Source organism: Bubalus bubalis, chromosome 1, assembly GCF_019923935.1.
Source record: "Bubalus bubalis isolate 160015118507 breed Murrah chromosome 1, NDDB_SH_1, whole genome shotgun sequence".
Taxonomy (NCBI): domain Eukaryota; kingdom Metazoa; phylum Chordata; class Mammalia; order Artiodactyla; family Bovidae; genus Bubalus; species Bubalus bubalis.
The window spans coordinates 158,631,384-158,646,622 of record NC_059157.1 but is presented as its reverse complement, the minus strand read 5'-3'; the positions used below and the strand labels follow the sequence as shown (position 1 = coordinate 158,646,622).

At 36.4% G+C, this 15,239-nt stretch overlaps 1 long non-coding RNA gene across 1 annotated transcript; it reads right to left on the bottom strand.

Moving 5' to 3' along the window:
• Nucleotides 1–5,661: 5,661 nt before the first annotated feature.
• LOC123334533 lies at nt 5,662–11,028 on the bottom strand. Its single transcript, XR_006552544.2, has 2 exons — nt 10,798–11,028; nt 5,662–5,818 (listed from the first exon to the last, which is right to left on the bottom strand). It is a non-coding gene; the product is annotated as an uncharacterized LOC123334533 (long non-coding RNA).
• Between the last annotated feature and the right edge of the window lie 4,211 nt (nt 11,029–15,239).

The following is a 15,239-nucleotide window of genomic DNA, read 5'->3' as shown; positions in this document are numbered from 1 at the left end:
GTTCAGTCACCAAATTGTGTCCAATTCTGGAATCCCATGGACTGCAGCACGCCAGATTTCCCTGTCCTTCACCATATCCTAGAGTTTGCCCAAGTTCATGTCCATTAAACTGATGATGCCATCCAACCTTCCCATCCTCTGTTGCCCTCTTCTCCTTCTGCCTTCAATCTTTCCCAGCATCAGCGTCTTTACCAATGAGTTGGCCATTCACATCTACTTCTACTACTTTCCACAGTAGTAGATATAATGGTCATCTGAATTAAATTCTCCCATTCCCATCCATATTAATTCACTGATTCCTAAGATGTCAGTGTTTAGTCTTGCTGTCTCCTGGTTGACCATGACCAATTTACTTTGATTCATGGACCGAACATTCCAGGTTCCTATGCAATACTGTTCTTTACAGGATTGAATTTTACTTTCATCACCAGATGGATCCACGACTGAGTGTCATTTCAGCTTGGGCCCACCCACTTCATTCTTGCTGGAGCTATTAGTAGTTGTCCTCCACTCTTACCCAAAACATATTGGACACGTTCTGACCTGGGGCCTCATCTTTTGGTGTCATATCTTTTTGCCTTTTTGTACAGTTCATGGGGTTCTCACAGCAAGTATACTGGGGTAGTTTGCCATTCTCTCCTCCAGTGGATCACATTTTGTCAGCACTCTCCACTATGACCCATCTGTCTTGCGTGACCCCTGCATGGCATACTTCATAGCTTCATTGAGTTATCCTAGCCCCTTCACCATGACAAGGCACTGATCCATGAAGAAGATGGATAGTATTAACCCAGTGTTACTTTAAAAGTATATTTAAATATGTGGTAAATTTTTAAAATATAAAATATATATGCTAAAATGAAAAAGACATGCAGTATCAAGTGTTGACAAGAATATGGAGCAAATAGAACTTTCCTACACCGTGGTGAAAGCTCAGATTGGTGCAATCACTTTAGGAAACTGGTCCTGCCTATAAAAGCTAAACTTACACAAAAGCTGTATGACTCCGTAATTTTGTTTATAGAAATACAGTATCAGAAATGGTACAAATGTACATCAAAAGACTTGTACTACTATACTAAAGCTGTATGACTCCGTAATTTTGTTTATAGAAATACAATATCAGAAATGGTACAAATGTACATCAAAAGACTTGTACTACTATTTACAAATAGCCATACTATTCATATATCCAAATAGTCATACTATTCATGGCTTCCCTGGTGGCTCAGAGGTTAAAGCATCTGCCTCCAATGCGGGAGACCCAGGTTCCTTCCCTGGGTCAGGAAGATCCTCTGGAGAAGGAAATGGCAACCCACTTCAGTATTCTTGCCTGGAGAATCCCATGGACAGAAGAGCCTCGTAGGCTACAGTCCACGGGGTCACAAAGAGTTGGACACGACTGAGCAACTTCACTTTCACATACTATTCATGGCTGCATTATATGTAACTGCCAAACACTAGAAATGATCCAAGTGTCCATTAACAGTAGAATGGATTTTGCATAGTGATACAATGATACTGTGCGATAATGAGAATGAGCAAACTAAAACTACATGTAACAAAATCTCACAAACATAATGTTAACAGCAACAACAAAAAGAGATACTGCATGACTCCATTTGTATAAAGTTCAAAAGTCTATATGGTAGAAGTCAGAAAATTGGTTATTCTTGGGAAGAGGATTAGAACTGAAGGGGGCTCAGGGTGAAGGACAGGGAAGCCTGGCGTGCTGCAGTCCATAGGGTTGCAAAGAGTCAGACACAACTTAGCAACTGAACAACAACAGGGACTCTCAGGACTTCCCTGGTGGGCTCAGACAGTAAAGAATCTGCCTGCAATGTGGGAGACCTGGGTTTGATTCCTGGGTTGGGAAGATCCCCTGGAGAAGGACATGGCAACCCCCTCAAGTATTCTTGCCTGGTTAATCCCATGAACAGAGGAGACTGGCAGGCTACAGTCTATAGGGTCGGAAAGAGCTGGACATGACTGAAGTGGCTTAGCATGCATGCGGGTACAGGGAACCTCTGGACGCTACTAAAGATCTCTGGTCTTCATCTGAGTATGAAAAATCATGAAGTTAAAGAACTCTTAAAATTCAACAATAAGAAAACAAACAATATAATTTAAAAATGAGCCAAAGACCTCAATAGACACCTTTTCCAAAGAAGATAAACAGATGGCAAATAAGCATGTGGTCATCCTATGTTACCAGGATTTATTTCAAATTAAAAAAAACAACAGTGAGATACCACTATATACCTATTAGAGTGGCCAAAACTTTGCACCACAACTATGTAAGAAGACAGTTTGGAGGTTTCTTACAAAACTAAACACATTGTTAACATATGATTCAGCCATTACACTTCTTCCTATTTACCCAAAGGAGTTGGAAATTTATGTCCACACAAAACCCTGCACATGCATGTTTATAGCAACTTTATTTGTAATTGCCAAAGCTCAGAAGCAGTCAAGCTGTACTTCAGTAGGTGAATGGATAAATAAACTGTGGCACATCCAGATAATGTAATATTCAGTGCTAGAAAGAAATGAGCTATCAAGCCAAGAAAAGAAATAGGAGAATCTTAAATGCATATTACTAAGCGAAAAAAGCCAATCTGAAAAGGCTACATACTGTATGATTCCAACTATATGACATTCTGCAAAAGGCAGAACTATGGAAACAAAAAGATCTGTGGTTAGGTTGCTAGGAAAAAGAGAGTGATGGGGGAGTGAACAGGCCAAGCACAGAAGAGTTTAGGGCAGTGAAAATACTTTGTATGATACTATAATGATGGATATATGTCATTATACTTTTGTCCAAAAGTATAGAAGGTACATCAACAGTGAAGCTTACAGTTGTATAGACTTTAGATAATTAAGATGTGTCAATGTAGGTTCATCCTTGGCAATAAATGTACCATTCTGATGAGTGCCTATGTGAGAGTAGTGGGCATAAGGGAAAGCTCTGTACCTTTCTCTCATTTTTTTAAAACCCAAAACTTGTCTTAAAGATACATTCTTTTAAAAAAATCAAGTTGTATGTTTGTGATTTCTTGCCTTTAAATCAGTAAATTTTCAAAAGTTTAGAGAACCCTTAAAAATAGAATGTATTTAAATTTAGAACTTTAAACTATGAATGCAAATAAAAACAAATAAAAACAGAATGATTGACCAACCCAAAAATAAATAGAAAAGGGAACACCAAGAAATAAAAAACATGGTAAGTGGAGTACAAAGTATGACATGGTAAAAATAAGTCCAAACTTATCAGTAATTCTTTTTAAATGCAAGTGGCTTACATTTACTTCTTAAAAGACAGAAATTCTGAGATATAGTTCAGTTCTAAATCTATTTTGTAGGATTTCTAAAAGGCCCATTTAAGAAGACTGATACAAAAGATTTAAGATAGTTGATGAAAAAATCTATAACAGGTGAATATTAACAAAGACAAATCTTATGTATTAATATTAGTATTTAATATTTTTAAAGTAGATTTTAAGATACTTAAGAAGGACACAGTTATTTCAAATTTATCAAAGAAATAATTTTACCAAGAAGGAAAAACAGCCAAGTATGTCTTCAAAGTATAGAAATCAATTGAGAAATTGGCAAGACCTTATCATGTGAAGAAACTTTCGTGAGTTCTCTCACACAGAAAATATACATTCTGTTCAAAAATAAATGGGATATTTACAAAATGTAATTACATGCTACATAATTTTATTTCAAATTATGTAAAAATAAAATTTTAAAACCCTTTACTGAAGACAAGAAGCCAAATTTTCATATAATTATAGGTGCCTGTCAATAATGAGTGAACAATTGATTTCCACAATAATTACACTGCAATCTGGTTTATTAAAGATAAAATTATACAAGACTGTAACAAAGCTCTAATTATTGCTTAGGAGCTGTCATTGTGAAAACAAAAATTTGAAAGAATAGAAATGTGAACTAAAGTCTCAGAAGTTTTCTTAAAAGCAGCCTAGAGAGAATCTTGGATTTCACTGGTCTGCGTTATCAATCTCACAAGCCTCTAAAGTCAATAACTCTTAACATGTGAACTCTGGGGTAGAAAAGAGCAATTTCAGTATTACATTTGGAAGGCTATTTAGGCACAATGGATACTAATGTCAGCTAATTCACACATTGCCCAGTCTTGCTGCACATAACTGCCTAGGAAGCAAATGTGTGCAATTCATAAGACCACCACCAATACTGACTCTTTCCTTTCCCTGTGTGTGTATTACATTAGTTACAATCAAGGCCCTTGTAACTGGGAACAATATAAGCAATAGTATTGGGGACAGGGTGCCTTGAGGCTAATTCCATGTTGGCAGAATAGCTTTATAATTCTCTTGCTTTGCCAAGAAACATTGTCTCAGATTAAATGGGAAGTGAGTCTAAGTTTGGGCTCCTTTTTGAGGACAGAAGAATCTTATAAGAAGTTTCCCCTAAAAAAGACAGTGGCTTAGTTGTAAATAGAGCCCTTGTTTCTTAAGCTGATAAACCAGTTATTCATTTTCACTAAACATGTTTTCAGTTGAAGAGAAAATCTACAACTGTATGTTCTAAAACCAATTTATAAATTTTCTGTAAGACATTCATCTTTTGTATAGCCTTTATCTTCCAAGAATATTTGATTCATAATTTTACAGAGAAATAGACAATTGGATAATAAGTGTTCATTTTTTTTTTAACCCCAAACATTACAAACTTCACTCTGTGTGTGTGTGTGTGTGTGTGTGTGTGTACATAGGTATGCTGGTTAATGTTTAAGAACTGGCTTCTCTGGAAAAGAAAAGTGCTGATTTATAATGTTTGCTGGTTTTCATACTCCCTTCATGACAGATATCAAGCTGCCTACATGAGTCCTGAAAATTTCACAATCTGCTCTCAAAAGCCAGTGCAAACCAGTTCCAGCACACCAGTTGTTTGTGTGTTGGGGGGATAGTGGGGGATACTCTTGTACCATCAAAATTGAATTGATAGTCCTATCTGTATCTTGCTAATCTAAATATGTAGTTCAGGGTGATTTATGGTAAATGTAACCTTTTATAATCTACTCATTATATTTTTACCTAGGTAAAAATTCTGTAGCACAAGTATCATCTTTTTATACTATCAGACCTCATCTGGAGATGGTTGAATATAATAGCACAAGAGAAAAATCAACACTATAGTCATAGGTAACTCTAAAGAATAAAAGCAGATTTTAAAGAAATATTTTATCGGGCTCCTTAAAGCAGAGCCTAAAGACAATAAGCAGATCTTTGAGTCAGTGGGTTGTTTTTTTTTTAATACGAAGTAGATAATAATCATTACCTTCATGGCTCTGCTCAGCCCTGAGAAGAGCCTCAAGCTGTATTTCAGAAATGCAACCTTTAAGTCATGCTGAGAGCTTTTCCTTTTAAAGCAGACAACAGCTTTTATAGATGTGAAGGGATGTCATTCATCTGTACTCCCAGTCTGTGTGACTCGGAAAAGTTTTGTATGATTTTCAAATAGGAGGAATGATCTTACCAGCATCTTCTCCCAGCCTAGAAATGGGCTCCTTTTAATTGGGAAGCTAGAGGGCATGAAACCTGGTTTTTCCTTAAGTTATTCTATCATCTAATTGCTATTCAAAGTTTTGAAACAAGACATCATTTTTAAACATTGGCAAATTTGTTCTATTCGATTTTATTAATTATACCAGTTCTTAAATACAGAATTTTCAAAAAGAAAGAAATTTAGATGATATGTCAAACATTAATCAATACTGCCAGTTTAACTAGCACAACCAGGAAATTTGATAAGTAGGATGGCATTCCACCTATGAAAAGAACAAAGCAAGTTAGTGGATGATAGCTACAGTAATGGTAACTAACACACATATTAATCCACTTAAGGATTTTTAGATTATATTTTATGAAATTAATTAAGATTACATTTCACTAGTAAGATTACTCCACAGTACTGGTACATTAATTATCTAAGGGAAATGAAATAGCTTACAGGTAATAAGTGTCAAACTTTTGCTATCTGCTGGCCCTTTGTATTTTTTTTAATTTAAAAAACTTTATTTATTTTTGACTGTGTTAGGTCTTTGCTGCTGCATGGGCTTTTCTCTAGTTGTGGCAAGTAGGGGCCACTCTCTAGTTGTGGTGTGCTGGCTTCTCTGTGGTGGCTTCTCTTGTTGCCAGGCACAGGCACTAGGGCAGGCAAGCTTCAGTAGCTGCAACACATGGACTCAGTAGTTGCGGTTTCCCGGCCCTAGAGCACAGACTGAGTAGTTGTGGTGCAAGGGCTTAGTTGTTCTGCAGCGTGTGGGATCTTCCTGGATCAGGGATCGAACTCGTGTCTCCTACATTGGCAGGCGGATTCTTTACCACTGAGCCACCAGGGAAGCCCCTGTTGTCCCTTTTTAAACAGACAGTTTATTATTTTAACATCATGTCAATCTATAAAAGGAGTTATTATCCTGAAAGTGATTTCTTACTTTCAGATACAGCCATAATTTTGAGCACTTAATACTGAAGAATCTGACTTTTGTACTTTCATTTAATCATCAAATGTTTATAAAGCCCATACTTTATGTTAGGTCTGGGAGAAACCATGGGCTATTGCCTCAAAAATTCTTGGGTTAGATGTCCTAAAATGTTGTTTATATCCCTTTTCCTGATGAATGACTTAAAACAGAGTTTTAGGTATATTGTAGTAAACAATAATTCCAAAGCATAACTTAAATGTGTGCTCTTAGTAGTAAAATAAATGATGAACATCAATTACTCAGTTGAGTTTGGTATATTTAACTAGAAATGTGTAAAAAATTATTATTAAGTACAAATGTACCAGAAGGAATTTGGTCAAAGTACTCTAGAGTTGAAATACATTTAACTGAATATCAATAATATCATTAATATTACTAAAATATCATTACTTCCAAAAAAATGATCATCATTGGATTTTTTCTTATTTCTAAGCTTAGTCATTCTTAGTATGTTTTATTTCTACCACAGCCGAAATGCTGTTCACAAATATATAATAGAAGACATATTTAAGAATGACACTTAGGTAGCAAGTAGAATGATACTTAGGTAGGTAGCAAGATGGTTGATATCAGCTGTTTTCCAGCTAGAATATAGTAATCCTGAGGCTGCCATAGATTTCCCATGGAGTATTGGGACAAAGATTGTTTTACAAAAATAAATCTGCTTAAAGTATTTCTCTTTCATGATTGTCCTTCTGCTTCACAGGAGAAAGGGCATTGCTTTAGAGATATAAAAACCTCTGGAGCACCAAAGACACTAATCTGACATATTGGTGTAGGTGTTGAGAAAGTTAGCCACTGGGTAAGAAATCTTTTTCTTTTTTTTTAATCAGGGAGTGTTCAGTTCCTTATCTTAAAATATTTTAAAAGGACCTAAATTAGATGTCATATGATAGATCATTAAACATATTTTTAAGATTGTCAGGGTTCTCCAGAGAAACAGAACCAGTAGGAGATACATATTTTATATTATAGCATTTAGGCAAATGCCAGAAAAAAATGGTCTTTCCACATATTTTCATAACCTGGCTACACTGTCACCTTAAGCTTAAGAAGTCAAAAATAATTATGGAGATGCATATGTCTCTTTCTTAAGGAAAGATTTACAGAGTGTCTTGACTAGATTTATTCTTATTGGGCAGCATGGTATCTAACTTTAGCAACTGAGCCTAAATTCTGCAGGGCAGACCAGCATGCTAAAAATTCGGGCAGAATTTCTATGCTGCAATCTTTTTTTTTTTTTTTATACTTTACAAAATTGTATTAGTTTTGCCAAATATCAATATGCTGCAATCTTGAAGCAGAACTGCTTCTTTAGAAAACTTCAGTCTTTGCTCTTAAAGCCTTCAGCTGATTGGATGAGACCCATTATGTTAAAGTCAGATGATGATAAATGTTAATCATTTTCAGAAGTGCCTTCACAGCAACATCTACATAGGATTATTTGTCTATGTCTACAGAGGATTATTTGTAAAAAAATGTCCATCTATCTCCCTAAAAGGGCTTCCCCAGTGGCTCAGTGGTAAAGAATCTGTCTGCCAGTGCAGGAGACAGAGGAAACGTGGGTTTGATCCCTGGGTCAGGAAGATCTCCTGAAGGAGGAGATGGCAGCTCACTCCAGTATTCTTGTCTGGAAAATTCCATGGACAGAGGAGCATGGCAGGTTACAGTCCATGGGGTCACAAAGAGTCAGACACTTCTGAATGACTGAGCATGCATGCATGTACTTCCTAAGGAATGCGTTTCCTTAATAATAATGTATCAACTTTTATAATATATATTTCTTCTGCTTAGTTCAATTGTGTACTAATAACCATAACAAGGGCTTCTGTTGTGGCTCAGCAATAAAGAATCCGCCTGAAACATAAGATCCAAAGGAGATACGGGTTCGATTCCTGGGTCAGACAGAACCCCTGGAGGAGGACATGGCAACCCACTCCAGGATTCTTTCCTGAAGAATCTCATGGACAGAGGAGCCTGGCGGACTACAGTCCATGGGGATGCAAAGAGTTGGACATGACTGAAGCAACTTAGCATGCACACACAATTGTAACAAAAACTCACTTCAAAGAATCAAGTTAGACCCTCAGGGACACAAATCTTTAAAAACGTACTTCCAAATTGGTACACTTAACTTTATTACAGAGTAATCTGATGATTAATAAAAGATTTTTAAGCATACAATATACTACATTTGGATGAAATTCTGTGGGTGGCGTGGAATGGAAACATAAGCACAAAGCAAACTAAAAGTGGAATTTCTAGTTTGAAAGGTTTTATTCAGTGATTTTTTTTAATGGATTATGGTTAGCAGCACACTGGTATGATTTTAAGTTATACTGAGTGCTTTTTAAATAGCTTTATTTTAAAAAGGCAATATTTACATTATACTGGTAATTGTATCCTTTGTTTATAATTATGTTGAGAAATTTTAAATGTACATTTAGATGGGCAAGAGAATGTATATTTTTTCAAAATTCCTTTAACAGATATTTAAGGGGAAAATGTTAGAAGCCTAGTCTCATATGTCTTGAGAACACAAAAGACATTTCTGTCTAAAAATAATCCTGTACTAAACCAAAGAAACTCTTCAAGTTCTCAACTCTATAGCCTATATTGCTGAAATAGGACAGAACCTTAGAGATCATCTAATTCTTACAAAATGTGGAAATTATTACAAAATGTGGAAATTGGACCCCCCAAAGGGTAAAACAAGTGTCTCTGCACCTACTCCAGTATCTTTGACTACATCATGATGTAGCAACATCCTGACAAGATGCTTTGGCACATCATCTTGCTATCCAGACATGAATGTAAGAGGCAAATATACAGTCTCATAATGTTAGGTATATGAAAAATATGGGCATTATAATGATATCTCATTAAGAAATTTTATTTCTGGGGCATTATCAGGATTACCATTTTTTTCTAAGGATAAATGTAGACTTTGTCCCAGGACTTTCAGAATTTAATAGACCTTAACATGAACCTATTGAACAACCTGATTCTGACATATAAACTCCTGATGTGTATAAAATAGTGGGCTTCTCAGGTGGCATTAGTGGTAAAGAACCTGCCTGCCAATGCAGGAGACATAAGGGATTTGGGTCCAATCCCTGAGTTGGGAAGATCCTCTGGAGGAGGGCATGGCAACCCACTCCAGTATTCTTGCCTGGAGAATCCCCATGGACAGAAGAGCCTGGCAGGCTACAGTCCATAGGGTCCCACAGAGTTGGACATGACTGAAGTCACTTAGCACAGCATAGCACACATGTATAAAATAGCTATTAATAATCATCCTCCTTAGATCCCAAATTCCTGAGACTCATTGTGTTACTCTGAAAGGTGAACCTGAATGCTTTGTCTAAGGTAAAGTATTTAATATAATAATTAATAGGATTTTATTAAGCAAAAAATAAGAGATAAAATTGACAAAATAGTATCATATTCATTTGTGGCAGTTTACATCATGATAATACTATTGTAGGTGGTATTTTTCTTTTTTCCCCCAAATTTTCTATAAATTGATCATATTACTTTTATAATGAAAGATTGTTTTCAGGAATGATCAGAGAATATATACTTCTCTGGATTCATATTTTTGAATTTTAGACAAAAGCTCAGTATTGGTGGAGGGGAAGGAAAAATTCCAGAGCTTTAGAGGTGTACTAAGGGATATAAGGTATAAAAATGAGTATTAAATGTATTTGTCTTCACTTTTTAATGTAATAAAATTATTTCATGTATTCGATTGAAGAAGAAATGGAGTCTAACCCTTTCTGATTGTAACCCATGACATTTAGCCCCAGAGTAGCATCTAACAAAGATATCCGTCCAGACTTGCAAATTCCATTCTTAGTTAAATCTCTGTAAAGACAGCAAAGGGGCTCCATTTCTGAGGGCTTGGCCAACTTTGCTGTTGACATGTCTCACTTCCTTCCTCCTTTCTAGAACTCTCAAATTACATACCCATTGCTGCTACTGCTGCTAAGTTGCTTCAGTCGTGTCCAACTCTGTGCGACCCCATAGACGGCAGCCCACCAGACTCCCCCGTCCTTGGGATTCTCCAGGCAAGAACACTGGAGTGGGTTGCCATTGCCTTCTCCAATGCATGAGAGTGAAAAGTGAAAGTGAAGTCACTCAGTCGTACCCATTAGAGCCTCTCATTTGTCAAAACAAAGGGAAGGGAAAAACAAAACAAAATGAAAAAAGAAATTATTTTCTCTTTAAGCCCTGGTCCAGAACTATTTCTTTCTTTGTACCTTCTCTTTTATGTAAGAATTCAAACCCTTTCTTTGGGTCCTCCAGCCTCTTGTCCTTTTTAGCTGTATTGATGAATATAGGTAGAGGGGGAGAACACTAGTGAATTAGGAGTTGATTCTTGAATAGTTTTGCTTCACTTGAAATTATCCCAGGTTCACCTCTAGAAAAAAAAAACAAAACTAAGTGGTTACTCACAAAACCTTAGCGAGTACATTTTACTTATTTTTGCAACAAAAATCAGAATTCAAAGTGAATATTTACCTCCTAAAAAAAGTGGCACTAACAAAAAACATCTCACAATCACTGAAGTTCTATGTAATGTGTACTTTAGGGGAAGTTTGTGTTGATGTGCATATGCAATGTGTCAGAATCACTAACTACGTGTATATAGATGCAGCACACACACAAGACTATGGAAAAAATGACGTAGCAGTACTTGGAAAGACCCAGCCATATGATCTTCCTCATCTTTGCTTAGCAAATTTTTCCTTTGGCTTCTATAACTTGGATACCTCCTGCTCAGTGATAAATCATTTTTATTTCATAAAATGGCCTCTGAGAGTATCTTTGGTCTCCCCATGATAATCTACTTGGTCACACCCATGTCTGGCAACAGTAGCACCCATGCTATGGTTCAGCACCCACTGCCTCCTGCCCCAGGTTCTCAGCCTCCTGGATCACACCATTACCTGGTACTAATGCGCTGATGCCTGAGAGCAAATAGACAATTATTCTTGCATGGATTTAAAAAAAATGAAAATGATGAATAAATTTTAAAATACTTGAAAAATTCATTCTATTGTCCAGATAAATGACCTATGTGGACAAATTCCATAATTTACTATTTTAAAGGAAAGAAGAAAAGATATGAAAGGGGAGGTAGCTCTGAAGAGAGAGATATAGGCAGCACACTAGGTAGGTTAGCCCCTTGACCAAAATATAGTCCCTCGCACTGCCTGGACTAGGTGATTTAATTAGGCAAGCTGTGTAAAATGCCACTACGAGGCACATTTTGGGGTTACATATATGTTCCTTTAAAGTACAAACAATCTTGGAGTCTTATATTTAAATCAAATTACTTTCTAATCCTAAAATTTATATGAACCATAAAAAGACCAAAAATTGCTAAATCAATCTTGGGGAAAAAGAATAACACAGGAAGCATAACCCTCCCAGACTTCAGAAAATACTATTAAGGTACAGTAATCAAAACAGTGTGAAATTGGCACAAAACAGACATATGGATCAACGGAACAAAATAGACAGCCCAGAAATAAACCCACATACCTACCAGCAAGCTTCAGTAAAGGAGGCAAGAATATACAATGGAAAAAAGACAGTCTCTTCAGCAAATGGTGTTGAGAAGGTTGGACAGTCACATGAAAATAAATGAAGTTAGAGCCCACCATCACACCATACACAAAATTAAACTCAGAGTGGTTTAAAGACTTAAATATAAAACATGGCACCATAAAACTCCTAGAAGAGAACATAGAATATTCTCTGATGTAAATTGTACCAACATTTTCTTAGATTAGTGTACCAAGGCAATAGAAAGAAAAGCAAAAATAAACAAATAGAAGCTAACCAAACTATCCATGGGATCACAAAGAGTTGGATATGACTGAGTGACTAACACTTCGAGAAGAAATAGGCAATACTAGAGCAAGGAGGCCTTCTGTGAGCAAGGCTGTAGTGATGAATGTAGGATGGTAATGGAAAGAAGTCTTGAAGTCTTGCCTAGCTTCTATTCAGTTTTTCACTTATGCAACACTTACTAATAGTTCTGTTTATACTTTACAAGAAGCATTAAGTGGGTTTTGGGGGAACTGATGATCAGCTAACCATGATTAATAGCTTCACTTTATGGGGAAATATGCACCAAGTGCCCCCAAATGCAAACTCAGCTTGTTCTGAGAAATGCATATGAGGGGAAAGCTTAGAATTTTTATAGAGAACATGTGGAAAAAGAACAAAGTATTATAAGTAGCTAAATAGAATGCATAGATTTGATTATCCTATTTAAAGAGTAATGTACATTAATTAAGTCTGATTGTTTTCCCTTAATTCTTAGCTGATACTATTGCCAGGAAAGGGGGTGGTTCTTTGAAGTTTTTAGACCTAGAAGAATAGTGTTTTGCAGCATGGATTACTTTGTGGGGTCTTATAGGCCTTGATACAGAGATACATTTTTTTAAAAAATCTTGGGGCAATACTAAACTTAAAGGTCTAGTATGAACTCAAGCATGTGTTTGGACAAATAAGCTATATATGGTTAACTCAGGAGTTAAATGTTAAGTAGTGAGGTAGTCCCGTCATTTTTATTTATTAGGGATTATTCTATAGAAGAATGGAAAAGGATATTTAAGGAAAGGGAGAATTGCTAGTTAGTGAGTTTGAAAAAGAGTTCCATAGAGTGGGGCAGAAAAGGGCAGGTTTAACATGTCTTACCCGGTACATTGGGCTTCCCAGGTGGTACAATGGCAAAGAATCCATCTGCCAATGCAGGAAACTCAGGAGTCATGGGTTCAATCCCTGGGTCGGGAAGATCTCCTGAAGAAGGAAATGGCAACTCACTCCGGTGTTGTTGCCTGGAAAATCCAGGGACAGAAGAGCCTAGCAAGCTATAGTCCATGGGGTCACAAGAATCAGATATGACTGAGCCACTGAGCATGCACACACCTGATATGTTCACCCAGACAGGGCAAAAGGAGCAGATGGGTGAGAGGGGTTTTATGGGATTATGGTTCTTAAAGTAATTAAGTACTAGTGTTAAGGCCTTAAAGAATCTTGTTTTTAAAGGGAATGAGAAATTGAGTCATAAAATGACTTAACAAAATACATTTCACACCCTGAACACACCCTTCTGTTCTAGACAAGCTGTGTATCCCTCAGTTTGTCTCTAATTGTAGGCAGAAGAACACACAGAATTAGACCATTAACAAGACAACCAGTGCAGTGCCTCTATTATGTAAAACTATAAACATTCTTTCTGGGGAAAGTAACCCCATCCTTGGACATTTTAGTTGTTGAATGTTGTGCAGATTAGATTACAAAAATTACATAATCTCTCTGAGGGCTGCAGTCCTTTCATCCTCTTAGCTGGCATAAAAGCAGCTAAGCACTGTCAAACAGCCCTGGAACAAATGTGCGGGTATGTTCTATCACTTCATTTATACCACAAATCCAATCCTTGGCTTTTAAAAAATGGACTTGATTTATCCTTCCTCCAAGTAATGTTCCATTGTGATCCAAGACTGGAGGAAGTAGATTCTGATTTCAAGAGTTTTTAATCCCTTGAAAGAAGAATTCTTTAACAGGATCAGAATTGTAGAGTTCAATGGGTCTTAGAGTTTTTCTAGTGTAAGTCCCTCATTTAATAGATGAAGCCACTAAACCCCAGAAAATTATTCGTCCAAGATCACCTATGTAGGTAATGGAAGAAGAGGGGCCAGGTCCTAACCTTTTGAGTCTCAGGTTTACAAACTTAGATACTGTAGTTAAAATAGTTAAACTCAACCAGAGATGTTATATTTCTCAAATCTGGCTGTACAATAGAATCAGCAGAGGAATTACTGTTTTAAAGTGAAATTCTCAGAGTTCACCCTAGGTAATTCAATCAAAAATCTCTGGTAGGGAGATCTGGCTTATTTTTATTTTTTTATTTTCCCAGGCAAATATGATGCAAAGTCAGTTTGAAAACTACTATTTTGGGCTAAAATGACCATATACCTCCTGTTTCCCCAGCATGTTCTTGATGTGAATCTATTGTCCCACATCTAATTTTTTAACAAAGGCCCCTTTCATTAAAAGTGTCCCAGCATGTATGATAAACTACACTCTGTCTTTAATCCATCTGATTTGTAAGCACTGAAATAACATCTTCAGTGGCAAATGTAAAATTCCCCTTAAAGTGTTAAAAAGGTGGAGCCACGAATCATGATTCCCAAAGAGAACAAACCAGTTCAGCTACTCTGGAATTCTCCCCTCAGGAAAGAGACTCTTTTATCTCCTTTATTTTTGGCTTCCTAAGCCTAAGGTGACAGTGTAGCCAGATTATGAAAGAGTTTGCGAAGACTAATTTTCTGAGATCTACCTAAACTTAATATTGTAAAAGTTTCCTGTTTCCCTCACTGAAAAATAGAAAATTATTAATGTTGGGTACATGAGGAGTAAAGGAATTCTGACACAAAACTAAGGTACAAATGAAAATGGCAAGGTCTGTGATGTATCCAAAAAATTCATTAATATAGTTCAAGAGATTATTAAGTACTTTCATTTTTTTTTTTAATTTCCATTTCTGTTTATTGCTTTTGTCATTGCTTAGTCCGGACATTTTCATTTATAAGTAACAAAAACCCAATTCAACTAGCTTAAGGTTTAAAAAAAAAAAAAGGGAAATTATTGACCATGTCACTGGGAAGTGAAAGCCTGGCCACAG